Below are 15,516 nucleotides of genomic sequence, written 5' to 3'. Positions count from 1 at the left end.
TCTGTGAGGAAAACTTCTGAAATCTGCAGGGAGCCACACATTTCTAACCACCCTGAGAACCCACATGTTCTTCGATAAGAACGGTACCCATGTTTGTGTTGGTGGACCGAGAGATCACGACCACGACACAAAATGCCCTAAAGCGCTACATTGAAAGATAAGCAATAGGGGTAGCTGCAATATTTGGGGCTGTTCTATGGGCCCACCAATGCTAATCAAATAACTACAGAAATAAAAAATTAAAAAAATAGACAACTATGGGATTCCAGGATAGTGTGCTTTGTGTGGATCCCATTAAGTTTTCCTACCCAAAATGCACAAACCTCAACCTGCACCTGAAATCACACATTTTCTTTACATTTCTCAGATGGAAACCTTTGGAATCCGCAGAAATCCACACAATTCCTACCACCCAGCATTACCCCACTTGAGCTGATTGAAACGCTGTGCCACCTGTGTGGCTGGACCATGTGCCCGCAACAGGAACGGATCTTACCAAGGACAATGGGAGCCCGTGCAAGGGGATTCCCGTTGACCTCGGTTTTATCGAGAATTTACCCCTAGTTGTCTAGTTTTACAAATATTTGCGGGTTTGCTAGATTTCCTAAGGTACAGCTGAATTAGGGCCCACAATCCACAACTATCCACTTTGCAAAAAAAGTCAGTTTTGAGTGGAAAAATGTGATGTATCTATGTTGCATTATGGGTCGTTAACTGTCGCAGGCACTAGGCCTACCCACAGAAGAAAGGTACCATTTTTATCAGCAGACTTGGGGTAATAGTGATTGGAAGGAATTGAGTGGTTCCCCACAGATTCCAGAACTTTTCATCACAGAAATGTGAGGAAAATTTGTTTTTTAGTCAAAGTTTGAAGTTTGCAAAGGATTCTGGTTACTAAAAATGGGCGAGAGCCATGCAAGTCACCCTACACTGGATTCCCCCGTGTCTAGCTTTAAAACATGAGCACGTTTTCTAGATTTCCCTCGGTGCCAGTTGAGCTGGGGGCTAAAAACCACAATTACCCAATTTGCAAAAAAGTCAACATTTTCAGTAAAAAAAATGTATGTATCCATGTAACATTTTGGGCTGTTTCCTGTTGCAGGTACTAGGCTTACAAACACAAGTGAGGTAGCATTTTTATTGGCATTACATAAAAAAAACCAATATAAAAATATAAAAAACACTATAACTTACAAACCTAAAATAAAAACATATACTTTAAAATAATTGCCAAAAATTGCAGGCCTAATTTACAACAAAATGAGGCAGCACGGCGCTCCAAGCTGTTTTGCTGTGCCGAGTGGCATTATTTTAAAAGCACAGGGATGCGTCATATTTACAGCAATATGAAGCATCCCTGCGGTGGTGCACAATTGGCATGGTGCCAGGGTGCCTACGTTGCAGGATGATTGTTGTTGTGCAGGAAGGGACACTTTCCTGCACAAAAACAATAATTAATGGTGATTTCCTCTTTCTATGTGTGTTGCATAATGCAGCAAAAATAGAAAGAGGAAAAAAACGAGGAGAAATAAAAGTATTTCTCCTCATTACGCCTCGTTATGCCTCCCCTGGGGAGGCGTAGGGTTCTGACACATTCCCAGGTTTACGAAATGTTGTAAATCTGGGAATGCAGAAGAATGCATTGTTGCTCTGTGGGAACACCCACAGCAACATCCATGGCACGCCCCTTTCACGCAAAGTGATGCGTGAAAAGGGGACGTATTTACAAATCCATAAAAAGACATGCAGGTTGCCTTTGTGTTGCCTTGTAAATGATGAGCCAGCATATTGCGCTGCCAGGGCATCAAAAAAAGTGACGCATTGACGGCTCAACGGGCATGTAAATAAGCCCCATAATATTTAAAAATCAAATTATAATTTAAAAATAAATAATAACAAAATACTAACGGAATGCATTATAATCACAGACTTGATATTATTTTTTTAAATATGATACAACATTAAAATAAAAAAATCAATGAATTAGAAGATACCGATAAGTGAACAAAAATTATATACATTAAATTAACTTTTAAAAGAAAAACAAAACAAAATTAATAAAATATATTTTTTTTAAAGCTGAAAAAATCTAACTTATAGGGGAGTCAGATTCAGGGCTCCCACACTAACTTGAGCAACAATAAGGAATGTAAGCAGCATAAGCAACAGTAGGGAAAGTGTTGTACTCTGGAGGGGTTTACTTTTACAATTCCTCTCCAACAAAACCAATGGTAGGGAATGTTTTGACTTTTGAGGGATCAGATTTAATTTTCCGTAACTCAAATTAATACTAAATAGATTGAATATATATAAAATAAATAAACATCAAATATATTTCCATAAACATCTCAAAACATTTTTAACATTATGTAATATCTATAAATTATTAAGAACCGAAAACACAAAATTAACACATACAATTATGCAAAACGTTATATAAAAAAATATAAATTAATACATTTAAAATACTTCTCATCCTATTACTCTAAAATTCCAAAAAACAGAGAAACAAATGTACTTAATAGAATAAAATAATAATAACCATTATTTTAAAAAACACTATGAAGTTAATAATTAATGAAGAAGCATTAAAAGTAATAACACATTTTTAAGTTAAGGCCGTGCGGGGCACTGCGGGTAAGTGGACTGTGGCAGGCGAGGCATTTGACGTGCGCTGTGATGCTCACATACTCCAGAGAGAGTTTGTGCGCTATCGGCCAGGCCATTCATCGGTGCAGGTTCTCTCCTGTTCATCCTCTTTGTGGCCCGTTTCAGTGCCCGTGTAACGGATGGGTGCTTGACCGTCCGGGGTTTATCCTCCGGAGGAGTATGCCAGCTGCCCCCCCTATTAAGGGCTTGCCACCTTTTTTGCGGGTCCTGAATTTGAATGTCAGATCGTTATCGAAACACTATCAAGACATCTATGATCTCATTGAGGATGAAGCTCCCGATGTTTTTGCCATTACAGAGACCTGGCTGCAGGATGCGGATGTAGCTATTATTAATCTAGCTTGCCCCCCGGGTTATTCTATGTACACCTTAAATCGGTCATCGAGAGGTGGGGGTATAGCCCTAATAGTCAGGTCCTGTTTTGCCTGCGTATGGAGTAGCCTTAACATCGCTGGTTGCGAAAGCGCCTCGTTTAAAATCTCGGTCAGCCCCCAGTTTACGTTCTCTGGGATGATTGTATACCGTCCACCGGGTAGTGATGTGGTGTTCAGAAACTCATTCCCCGATGCTGTTAGCACATTAGCTATGGGTTGTGCTAATTATTCCATCCTGGGTGATCTGAACCTACATTTTGATATTCCAACTAACCCGACGATACGCAGCATCCTGGCTGACCTAGAGGCTCTCCAGCTCACCCAGCAGGTATCTCAGCCCACTCATGTAGGGGGTCATATTTTGGACCCCTGTTTTACCAATCTGGCTGAGACAAAGGTTATTTCCATCTCTCCGCTTGGGTGGACAGATCACTTTTTGGTGACCATCCACTGCCTTTTACCTGTGATCCCCTCCATCCCCTCGGTCAGAAGGGTATCCAGGAGACACTGGAATAAACTTAGGCTGGATGATCTCCATCGTCTCCTAGCGGTAGAGCCACTGGGCCCACTGAATGATGTGGAAGCAGGCTATGACCAGTTCTGCACTTGGATCTCCAGGGCCTTGGACTCTCTGATTCCCATCGTTTTGAGTAAAATCAGTACCAGAGAGTCGAGCCCTTGGTACGACGGTGCCTTGCGTGCCTTGAAGGGAATCTGCAGACGGATGGAGAGAGCATGGCGGAGGACTTATGAGGCTGATTTGAAAGCCGCATATGTTGCCTCCGTCAGGAGCTATCACCGTGCTATTTGTAAGGCCCGCGCGGCATTTTATGCTGCAGAATTTCGTAACAGCTTAAATCCGTCAAAGACTATATTCAAGGCCGTGAAAGATCTTTTGGCGAAGCGGACTCCTTCTGTGGATTCGGGGTCTACCTCCCACTGTGAGTCTCTGGCCTCTTACTTTTTGGGAAAGGTCCAGGCTATCTATCGGACATTCCCCAGCACAGGGACTGACCTGGGAGTCTCAGATGGGGCCTTAAGCCACCTTACCTTGCATTATTTCCCTCCCCTACTCCCGGAAGGGTTTGGCAAACTTGCGTCGAAGGTCAAATCTGGCTCTCCGTTGGATCCAGTAAGACCTGCTCTTTTTAGAGATCAGGCCTTCTTGGGACGCTCGGTTGTGTGTTCTTTAGTCAACCTCTCACTGGAGTCAGGTGTGGTTCCAACTAAATGGAAGCAGGCGGTGGTTTCCCCAATCCTTAAGAAGCCCACCCTGGACCCCTCGAAGCCCGAAAGTTACCGCCCGATCTCTTTGTTACCCTGGCCGGCGAAGATAATGGAGGCTCATGTCAATCTGGCCCTGTCGGAACATCTTGTCCGGTCTAATGCCCTTGACCCCACACAGAATGGCTTCCGTGCTGGGCACAGCACGGAAACCGCCCTTCTCGTGATGGTAGAGCATCTGAGAGCGGTGTTGGATGCTGGTCAGACGGCGGCGCTGATATTATTAGACCTCAGCGCCGCCTTTGACACGGTGTCCCACAGCATCCTGTTGCACCGGCTCGCGGAGATTGGTGTCGGGGGCCAGGCTCTGCAGTGGTTCCGCTCCTTTCTTGATGGTCGTTCCTTCTGTGTGGCCACCCCTCCCTTCAAGTCCAATTTTCAGCCGCTGGCCATGGGGGTTCCGCAGGGATGCTCGCAGAGCCCCACGTTATTCAACCTATACGTGAGACCGCTGGCTGAAGTCGTTAGGCAGTGGGGCCTAACCCTGGTCTCATATGCCGACGACACTCAGCTGGCGGTTACTCTCAGCGGGGACGCGGAATATGATGCCCCCAGGTTTCAGAACGGACTGAAGGCGGTGGCTACATGGTTGACAGGGAACTGTCTCCAGCTTAATGCCCACATACAATAGGAGTCAAGAGGGAAAAACAGAATTAGGGCGTCCTCCACTCAGTAAGTCAACAAAACCAAATGACCTAGTTCTTTGGGCAATTTACATCCAGATCTGTGAACACATATGGATTGTCAAATAATCACTCCAGCCACACCTCTAACTCTAGAGATTGTTACCGTGTCCCAGTCTATTGCCATAATAAAAGGTAGCCATACTCTGATCAACACATTACAAACAGCACAGGACAAACATTCACCAGAAGGACAACAATTGAAAAAATATGTGAATAGCTAGATGGCACCTCACGGGCGCACCACCAATGGGACCCCTGGTTGGTACTCACCAGGATGGCCCTGTTCTCATCATCGGTGCCACCTAGCTTAACGTAAATGTGTCCGAGACCCAAGGGAAAGGAGACAGTGAATGGTGCAGTGTACACAAACTTATATGTGACAAGGACTAACAACATTCAACATATAACAAAAAGTTACTGTGCAAACAAGACACAAAAAACTTTTACTCGCATTCTCTTGTTGCAAACAGTAAACACATATACATAAAAAAGAGAGATGTGAATACTACCTATCGATTCACACTCTGCTTACAACCGACATGTTTCATTGCCTTGGTCTTTATCAGGCAATTTCTTCAGGGCAAAATAATGAGCTGCCACTGCCAAAAACACTGTGCTTTAAGTGCTGTAAATCAAAATAAATACACATGTATGAGGGACTGCCTGCTGTTCCACTGTGTGTTAGACACAACAGAAACATTGAGCATTACAAAGTAATGGATAATAATTACCCTGTTGGCCAGTTTTTCTCTCATACCATCCAAGAGAAAAAAGTTTTCAATATCAAATCACAACCCCCGGCGGTGAGTGTGATCCTTTCTCCCTTCAGTACTTTTATCTGGGGACAAAAACGCCGCGTGGGCAGTAATTAAAATCGTATATCTAATCTCACCATATTCGTCTTGTGTACTACCCCACCGTGTCTAACCACTTCGAAGATTTTACTAGTGGAGAATAGTCGTTCGGCGTCTTCTCAGCACTGGAACGCCGACAGAATGATGTCCGCTCTATTTACTTTACCAAACACCGCTATTCCCCGGCTCTGATTGGTCATCGTAGTCACATGACTTGCGTGGCCGTTTTTGAACATTGCCACGACACTTAAAAATGACATCCGAGTGAGCATTTGATCAGTATAATATACTAATGGGAGCGGTACTATTATACTATTGTACATGGGATTGTTGTCCACCTCAATTTATGAATATGACATAAAATCTATGCATAGTATTCAAAATTTAATATTTTTAATATTAAAATTGTGGACTCTATCTAAATCAGCAGGCGCAGGGGGCGCATAATCATTAGCGACACCGGTATATTCCAATAGCCACTACACTCGCTAGACTGTTCTAAAATGGCCGCGCAAGTCAGGTGACTCTGTTGACCTATGAGAGGCGGGGAATATCGGCACACGTAAAGTAAACAGATTGTTTACCAGCCGTTTCTAAAACTCTGCATGAAAGCGGATACTCAACAATGTACATAGAGAAAACCATAGAATTGTTGTAGATGATGAGAGTATCTACGTGCAAAATTGACTTTTTAAGTGTCGTGGCAATGTTCAAACACGGCCACGCAAGTCATGTGACTACGATGACCAATCAGAGCCGGGGAATAGCGGTGTTTGGTAAAGTAAATAGAGCGGACATCATTCTGTCGGCGTTCCAGTGCTGAGAAGACGCCGAACGACTATTCTCCACTGGTAAAATCTTCGAAGTGGTTAGACACGGCGGGGTAGTACACAAGACGAATATGGTGAGATTAGATATACGATTTTAATTACTGCCCACACGGCGTTTTTGTCCCCAGATAAAAGTACTGAAGGGAGAAAGGATCACACTCACCGCCGGGGGTTGTGATTTGATATTGAAAACTTTTTTCTCTTGGATGGTATGAGAGAAAAACTGGCCAACAGGGTAATTATTATCCATTACTTTGTAATGCTCAATGTTTCTGTTGTGTCTAACACACAGTGGAACAGCAGGCAGTCCCTCATACATGTGTATTTATTTTGATTTACAGCACTTAAAGCACAGTGTTTTTGGCAGTGGCAGCTCATTATTTTGCCCTGAAGAAATTGCCTGATAAAGACCAAGGCAATGAAACATGTCGGCTGTAAGCAGAGTGTGAATCGATAGGTAGTATTCACATCTCTCTTTTTTATGTATATGTGTTTACTGTTTGCAACAAGAGAATGTGAGTAAAAGTTTTTTGTGCCTTGTTTGCACAGTAACTTTTTGTTATATGTTGAATGTTGTTAGTCCTTGTCACATATAAGTTTGTGTACACTGCACCATTCACTGTCTCCTTTCCTTTGGGTCTCGGACACGTTTACGTTAAGCTAGGTGGCACCGATGATGAGAACAGGGCCATCCTGGTGAGTACCAACCAGGGGTCCCATTGGTGGTGCGCCCGTGAGGTGCCATCTAGCTATTCACATATTTTTTCAATTGTTGTCCTTCTGGTGAATGTTTGTCCTGTGCTGTTTGTAATGTGTTGATCAGAGTATGGCTACCTTTTATTATGGCAATAGACTGGGACACGGTAACAATCTCTAGAGTTAGAGGTGTGGCTGGAGTGATTATTTGACAATCCATATGTGTTCACAGATCTGGATGTAAATTATCCAGCTTAATGCCACCAAGACTGAGGTGATGATCATCGGAAAGAGAGTGGAATTATGGGGCGATCAATGGTGGCCGGCTGAGTTGGGACCTGCTCCAACTCCCGTATCGGAATTGAAAAATCTGGGAGTGTGGCTGGATGCCGGTCTTACTTTTGTGGGCCACACTAAGAAAACAGCAGCATGCTGTTTTGGACTTCTTAGGGGTTTAAGACCTGCCCTTAAGTTTTTTGATGCCCCAACCAGGCAGCTGGTTATACAGGCTACTGTCATCTCGCGCCTGGATTATGCCAGCTCTCTCCTGGTAGGGGCTAACCTGACAGAAATTACCCGTTTACAACGGGTACAAAATGCCGCGGCCAGAGCAATTGTAGGCCTGCCCAAATTTTGCCCTGTGTCAAATGTCCTCCGCTCCTTGCACTGGCTTCCAGTGAGGAAGCGAATTTATTTTAAAATCTTGTGTCTGGCCTTTAAAATTCTGAAAGGCATAGGCCCTCAAATCATGTCTAGCTTCCTGTCTTTTTATGTACCTACACGTACTCTTCGTTCTCAAGGTCAGGCTCTTGCTGTAGTCCCCAGATTCAGGCTCTGTAGGGCGGGCGGACACTCTTTTAGTGTTAAAGCTGCAACCCTCTGGAATTCCCTCCCGGTTGAAATCCGCCTGTTGGAGGACCTTATGCTTTTCCGGAAAGCTATCAAGACTTTCTTGTTTTAAAATGTTCTCCAGTGGTCTTAATGTTTAGTTTCTGTTATGTTGTGTCCTACCTTGTCACTGCGCCAGGACGCTCCTTCGCTGGAGCAGCTGTGCGCATAATAAAAATCAATAACATAACATAACATAACATTATTAAAAACAAATACATTACCAACAAACTCAATAATCTAATTAAACAATTAAGAAATAAACAAATATCTTTCTAATTTTCAATTTACATAATTATCTAATTAACAAATTAAAACATACAAATTTATAATCAATTATAAAATAAATGTTTAAAAAAATTGACACCTTATTTCCCTACAAGCCCAAACCCTGCCCAAAAAATTGACACAAAACAAAACATTTTTAAATATAGTACCAAATCAAAAGAAAAATATTAAACATGCTTTACCTTAAAATAATAGTAACTTATAACACAAAACGAAAAAAACTCAACTATGTAATTTAAAAAGCTAATATGTACAACCATATTTACAAAACACTATATAAAAGACATAAAAAACAATATTCTTACTTTCTATATTCTGGCGCAAAATATTTTTTACATCACAATATTTTTTACAAAATATATGTGCCTCACAATATGTTTGCGCTGCTATTTTGGCAGGATATCCCATGTAGCTGCTACTTATCCCTGAACTTCTTCACTCTCACCATTATCACTCCTCTCATCTCCTTTAGTTACTCCAAACCATGGCAAGCAATCTGCAAATCCATTGTTTGTATCTACGGGTTGCCAACCATTTATCTACTCTAGGCGAGGCTTATCCTGAACCTTCAGCTGTCAACAGATACACCAGGTGTTAATAGTGGGTCTGGATTTTAAATGGCAACCCCCACAAGGATGTACTGAAATGTTTAGCTGCCCAATAAAAAGGCTAGCACTTCTCCCTGTGTTACATAGTAACATTGCCCTGTATCACTGAAAAAGAAAGATGCATGTGCAATTTGCAACAATTTCCTTCCTGCAGTCCTCATATCAAGAACATGTAGTTAATATTTGTCCCACTCCAGACCCCATTGATACCCAGAGTTTTTCAGCAATTCTGAATTCAGAAGTGCTGAAAAATGTTGGCCTGTATTTTTCCCTTTCAATCTCGTTTCTTTTTTCTTTGCTCTTGGTGTCAGGATCCTTTCTGGGGTACTTTATGTTACTTACTCATAATGCCCAGATTCTCTCCCAGCATCCTTATTATACCCTGATGTACACCAATTTAGAAGTGCAAGGCAAATTTGACAGCAATCTATCCCTTTCTTTTTGCAAGCTCTGAAATAACTTATTTTAGCGTATGTTGTAATAGGTCCCTGAAAAGCTTAACCTCCTTTCTCATATATCAAATAAGTGCCTACATTCTCGCTCATTATATCATGTTTTCCTAGAGCAGCAAAGAAAATATCTTCACCAATATGTTTCTTGGTGTTGATTTTCTACTTTTGCATTCCTTCTTGTTTGTACACTCTTTCGGCCACATGCATCATTGTTACATTTTGCGATTTCTTAATTGCAAAAATTAAGGAATCGCAATTAAGAAATCGCAAAATGCTATGCATTAAGAAATCGCAATTTTTTAGCGATTTCTTAATTTTCCTTAATTGCGATTCACAATTTGCGAATCGCAATTAAGGAATCCCTTCCCATTGATTCCTATGGGCCTAGAGGCCCATAGGAATGAATGGGAAGCCATTCTCATTTTGCGATTCGCAATTAAGGAATCACAAAGTGAGAATGCTATTTCATGGGTGCAGGGGGGGGTCCAAAGGAACCCCCCCTGCACCCCTGAAATGAAACTTTAAGAACATTTTTCACACACACATGCTCCAAGGGCATGTGTGTGTGTAAAATGAAACTTTCAAAAATGCACTTTTGTGCATTTTTGAAAGTTTTCACAAATTACCATGAAGTTCAACTTCATGGTAATTTACCTCTTCCTATTTGCGAATTCGCAAACAAAAATGTTAATGCATTGCATTTAAGAAATCACAAATTGCGATTTCTTAAATGCAATCGCAATTTAAGAAATCGCAACATAATTGCGATTCCTTAAATTGCGAAAAAATGAAAAAAAATAATGCACCTCAAAAAAGGAAATTGCATTCGCAAACGGCCGAATTTTGCGATTCGCTCCGTTTGCGAATGCAATTTACCTTGATGCATGTGGGCATTAATTTCCAGAGTTGCTTCAGAGTCTTTCTTCAACAACTTTCAGAACATATCTTTTGAGGACCCCACTATGTCCTCTTTCCCTGACTCGTCTTTAACATTTTGCAGGCAAATATTGTCAAGTCTTCATTCATCATCGAGATCGACACACTTGCCCTGCACTTCCTACAGCTCCAGATTCAGTCCTTATCCCCTCTTTTTCTAGATTCTGAAGCATCTATTTACTGGTGTTTATTCTGTCTTCCTGTTGATTGAGCTCTGATTTCAAATCTATCAGTTATTGCACCGAGTCAGATTGGAGATTTTTCTGGAAGTTAATTGTCATCTTCTCCTGGACAAACTAGAGGCAACTATAAAGATGTTCCTTAGTCATCTACTACAACTCTTTTAGAATTGCTTCCTTATTAGCACCCTGAGTCTATTTCTTTTTCGTACAGTGGTATTACATGTTAGGAGGCTCTTTGCCAATATTTCCTTATGGCTTTCTTCTGTGCTTGTTTGCGTCCTTTATGGGGGGACCTGCCTCCATCTGTTTTCTAATAACCGCCAATGTCCAGGAGCCTTGATGAGACTCTAGGCGTGTATTTTTAATTAGCACCAATGTAGCCCACAGACTGCCAAAAATATTGTATCGCAGTGCCATCCGAGTGCACTATATATTGGCGCCTGATCCCAAACTACAAATCCCCTGAATCCAATAAATTCTTCATTTGTTTGGAAATGGTGGTGGCTATTTTTAACTCATTGGGTATAAGTGATTTACAGTGCCCTTTCTAGGCGATCGAGGTACTTTGTTGCTATAGCTAGGACCTTGACTCCAGAGCTTGTAGAAACATTAAATACTTTTTGTTATCCTTGAAAGTTCGTTTGGAAAGTAAATTCAATGAAGTATTCTATGTTGGGATTATGCAATATATGAAGGGATAGGATGGGTTCTATAAAAGGCTTTACACTCAGCAAAAAATTTGGTCACCCATCCAGAATAGGTTATTTTCTAGTTGACCAGAGAATAAAAGAGCAGATACAAGAAGTTACACACATAGGGGCCCATCTGTCAGACCATTCCGCAGTTCTACTAGTTATGACCCTTTCTACCAGGCCAGACCAGGGAAGATAGTCTATGGGTTGTACCTTGTTACAGGATGAGGCAGCTATAAAGTCACTCAGATTAGAGACTGAGGAAATCTTCAATATAAACTTAGACACTGCTTCTGTGGGGGTGGTCTGGGAAACCTATAAGGCATTTTAAGGGGGAAATTATTAACTTACTATAATTTAAAAGAAATAAGTATATCACAGAGGTGGGAACGCTAGAAACCCAAATTCAGCCCCTGGAAAGGAAATTGGTCAATGTATTATTGGGTGATAATGAGAAAGAACTCATACAGGCCGCTCTTCAAAATCTAAAAGCTGATTTGGAGGTAGTAGTAGAGGACAGATTAAGAAAGAGATAGGAGACTTGAAAAATATCTTACTTTGAATAAGGAGAAAACTAGGGGAAACTGCTCGCCTGGAAAACCATGGCAGATCAAGTGAGAAACATGATAAAAGAAGTCAAATTTAACAATACGGGGGCATTGCTTAAGAAAAATGAGGAGAACGAGCAAGCTTTTCAGAATTATTTTAAGGATTTATATCAGGCAGGGTTAGTGACCACTGAGAAAGAGGTTAAGGCCTGGTTGAACCAGGATAATCCACCCAGAATTAGTGATAATATAAGCACAGTTATTAACAGTAGCATAACTCCTTAAGTGTGCAATCAGGCTGGGGAAGTCAGACAAAGCAGCAGGCCCGGACAGGTTACCAATAGAAATATAAAAACTATTAGAAGATGTCCTACTCCCAATCTTGACTAAGTTGTATGCAAAGATATTTGAGAGAGGTTCAGAAATACCTGCATCATGGAACGAGGCCACAGTGACACTAATTTTAAAACCAGTGAAATCTCCAAGAATTTGTGAGTCACACAGAACTATATCCCTTCTAAATAGTGATTATAAAATATTCGCTAACAATTTTGCAGAGAGACTGAATGGAGGAGTTGGGGGCCTTCTTCATGAAGATCAGAAGGGTTTTGTAAGGGGGGAATGCACCAGTTGACATTTAATTTAATAGGAGCAATCAATCTTACTAGTTTATAAAAAGTTCTCCTGGGAGTAATAACTTTTGACACCACAAAAGCTTTTGACCGGGTCAATTGGGTCTACTTGCAAGCATTGTTAAAGCTTAAATAATCTAGGCAACAATTTCTGTAGGGTGTTGGCTACGATATACCAAACACTGTGTTCAAGAGTCTTAGTAAATGGGAATCTTACCTCACCTTTTAAAATAGCGAGTGGGATAAGACAGGGTTGTCCACTATCTCAGTTATTAGTTAATTTATATTTCGAACCATTGGCAAATAAAATCAGAAACGAGGGATTGATACCCCCCTTTAGGTACAGAGGTTGGGAAAAGAAGGAGGGTTTATATGCAGATGACCATATGGTGTACACCTCAGATCTACATGTGGCAGTCCCATTAATTAATAGCTTAACCCAGAATGTTGGTCAAGTTGCAGGATATTCTGTTAATTCTAAAACAGAGATCATGGCTTGGAACCTGGAGGAAGAAACCAATTTACTCAAGAAAGAAATGAGATATTTAGGGATTAAAATCACACATGCCAATAAGAATCTCCCGGAGGCAAACTTCTCTAAGGTAATGAAAGAGGCTTGTAAGTTAATTTCAAGCTGGTCCCATCTACCTCTAACCATACTGGGGAGAATAAACCTAGTTAAAATGTCTATCCTCCCAAAATTTTGTTTTTCATTTTATTCAAGCCCCTTAACTTTTAAGGGGAGCGGTTAGAAAAAATGCAGGGTAAGATCAGCAGTTTCATTTGGGCCTCAAAAGGTCCTCGCATAGCATGGAAGAAATTACAGAGGAAGAATGATAAAGGGAGCTTATCCTTGCCTGATTTACACTATTATTCCTGGGTTTTCCGGTTAAAGAATGGCAAGATGCTGCTGTGTGAGCCTGGTAGCTCAAAGACTGGCAAAATGTTCAGTGCCATGCTGGTGGACACGATGGGTGGATAAAGAACAAAATAGGTCCCTAACAACAGTGATGGTTAATCACAGGCTTAAAAAATGCTGGTGGACAGAGAGCTACCAATTTGAAAAGACATTACAGCTAAACAGTATCATAAAGTCAACATTACAATTCAAAAATTCAAAAAGATCAAATAAGGTCATATATTGGCATTAAGTATTTATTAAATACAATTATATATACAATATCATAAAAACATTTCATTAAAAATACATCATTATGAGAAAACAGTTGTCGACGCCGCGTTTCGGTGAGTACGTGAATAAACACCTTCTTCAGGACAGTTTCTAGATGGCAAAAGGCATATAATTATTATCATATACATGTTGACATCACAATGCTAGTTAACAATCATCATTTCTTTTTACTCCTCAAAGTTTAATATTTTGTATACCCTACATAACCATCAGCACAGAAGCTTCTAAAAGCAATACAAATTAATAACATGACAGAAAAAATAACAGCAGTTACTCTCCACATGAAAAGGAAATGGTAGCAACATACCTAACCACAGTGAAGATGATGTTAGAGTTCAATTGGACTAACACCTCTGGCGATTAGGATCATTACGATTTAAAATCTTGAAGAGAGAGAGGAATGGCGATCTCCTCTTCAATTAAAAACCGTGATTTAAAAGAAAAATAGAAATGTTACCTTTCAAAAGCTCTCAAATAATTATATGTATATTGCTGCAATATGTCATGCTTATTATTCAATAAAACTAAATAGCATACCTTGTGATTCAAGGTATTCACGTTGCAGGTATGTATACTGGTGCCACCATTGGTTAATAACGTATGGATACTGAAAAAAACAAATATTCAGTGTTCAGTATCGCTATTAGTATTATGCCCAGAGGTTACATATCTCCGAGGAAAAGAAACCAAAAGCTTACCGAAGAAATTGGGGCTAAGTGACGCCAACCGTTGTATGCTGATTGGAGTGCTCAGTTTAGGCTGATGTGCCAGGTTTTATAAATAATATCACGGATGAATTAATACACGTCCGCTTGGGCCGGCCCCTGATTTGCCACCTATAACAAGATATCACTTTATGATTACATTTTAAAATTTCTGTTTTTTCCATAGTTGGTTAACATCCAGACATATTCAATCCTAACTCCTGTGATATTCTCAGTCCTTACTGTAATTATCATTAGTCATACAGCAATTGTATCAGCCTCTATTTCTATTTGGTATCTCACATAATAAGCAATGAGCGCATTCCCGCACATCAATCATAATGAGATAATGCCGGGTAGAAACATTTCTTCCTGTTCTAGCCTTATACGCAATGATTTTGGGCGACTGCTAGTTGGATCACTTCATCAGCCAGTGGATTTATTTACCCACAAGTGCAGTTTTGATTTGCGAGAGGGAAATAATTATTAAGTATATATAACTCTCCTGTCATTATAAATGATTTCTGTGTCGTACAGATAAAAAAACTACTCTTATCTTTATAACATTTTTATATTTTTTATTTTTATTTAATGGTAAAACCGTGGACTTGGGTATGAATCCGCCTGAGGCCGCTTTGTTTATAAAAAGGTGGACCTGGGTTTGAACCCGCTTGAGGCCTCAAGAGGGTTCAAACCCAAGTCCATCTTTTTACCAACAATGCCACATGACAAAATCGATACATTTCAAGATATAGCCTCTGAACAATTGTTGAAATACAAACAGAAAGTATGGATTAAAAAACCTGCACCGTTGATGTATAATATGACAAAGGCACAAAAAAATGCAATCACCAACTTAGCCACTGACAGTTCCATTATATTCAAACTGGCAGACAAGGGGGGCAAAGTGGTTATTATGACCAGAGAAATATAAATAGCAGAAGCTAATCGTCAGTTAAATGACCCTCTCTCTTATTGCATTACCAATAGAACTGAGTAC

The 15,516-nt window shown here is 40.6% G+C and overlaps 1 long non-coding RNA gene across 1 annotated transcript; it reads right to left on the bottom strand.

Moving 5' to 3' along the window:
- Positions 1-13,783: 13,783 nt before the first annotated feature.
- LOC144753548 (uncharacterized) lies at positions 13,784-14,744 on the bottom strand. Its single transcript, XR_013594406.1, has 3 exons — positions 14,511-14,744; positions 14,350-14,419; positions 13,784-14,225 (listed from the first exon to the last, which is right to left on the bottom strand). It is a non-coding gene; the product is annotated as an uncharacterized LOC144753548 (long non-coding RNA).
- Positions 14,745-15,516: the final 772 nt, after the last annotated feature.

This window comes from Lissotriton helveticus, chromosome 5_1, assembly GCF_964261635.1.
Source record: "Lissotriton helveticus chromosome 5_1, aLisHel1.1, whole genome shotgun sequence".
Taxonomy (NCBI): Eukaryota; Metazoa; Chordata; class Amphibia; order Caudata; family Salamandridae; genus Lissotriton; species Lissotriton helveticus.
The sequence above is the reverse complement of the archived record's forward strand: the minus strand, read 5'-3'. Positions and strand labels throughout refer to the sequence as shown.